Raw genomic sequence first — 689 nt, 5'->3', positions numbered from 1 at the left:
TATATATATATATATTAACTAAGCTATTTAGTGACAAATAATAAGTTTAACGAAATATATTTATTCCTTAAAATGTTGCATTATTTACGGACTTGAGTTACCTCTTTTATTACGCATTAGGGTTAAAATCAGAGTTCACAAGGGATCGCTGATAAGATAAGTGATGCTGTTCATTTTACTAATATTGTTTAACGTTCGAATTTATTTATTTAATAACACTATCTTTTTATATGTATTTCTGTTCATAAAAATATTTACCATTAGTCCATAGATATTATTTTATTTTAGATGAATCATACCTTTAACTGGAATGATTAGTGTTAAGCATTTACATTTAATTTATTGTACTAACGTGAGTTTTCCTATAAGTACTGATATTTTTTATTATTTAGTAAGATACGTCTTTTGAATCTTATTTTTCTAGAACCTGAAGAGTGACCGTATTTGAAGTAGAATATAATCGTTATCAATATATTGTGAATTGTACTGGTTTTATCTGCTATAATGTGACCACGAAACGCGCGTAGTCAATACTTTACCTTCTATTTTATCAATTTACTAAGTTGAATTAAATTTTTAGTCTAGTATTTTATAGATTTTAAAATTGGTATTTTGTAGAGTATGTTTTTCTGGATGGTGATTGGTCTCCTTCATTGTGTGAATTGTATATCGGTGGTTCTTCTCTAAAT

At 26.3% G+C, this 689-nt stretch overlaps 1 protein-coding gene across 1 annotated transcript in view; it reads right to left on the bottom strand.

Moving 5' to 3' along the window:
* The window catches only part of LOC106881601 (putative transmembrane protein DDB_G0267530), a 31,130-nt gene that overhangs the window by 9,222 nt on the left and 21,219 nt on the right, over positions 1-689 (bottom strand). The gene's annotated exons all lie outside the window — the stretch shown is intronic.

Source organism: Octopus bimaculoides, chromosome 2, assembly GCF_001194135.2.
Source record: "Octopus bimaculoides isolate UCB-OBI-ISO-001 chromosome 2, ASM119413v2, whole genome shotgun sequence".
NCBI lineage: Eukaryota > Metazoa > Mollusca > Cephalopoda > Octopoda > Octopodidae > Octopus > Octopus bimaculoides.
Note: the sequence above shows the minus strand (reverse complement) of the source record. Positions and strands in the feature narration are given on the sequence as shown.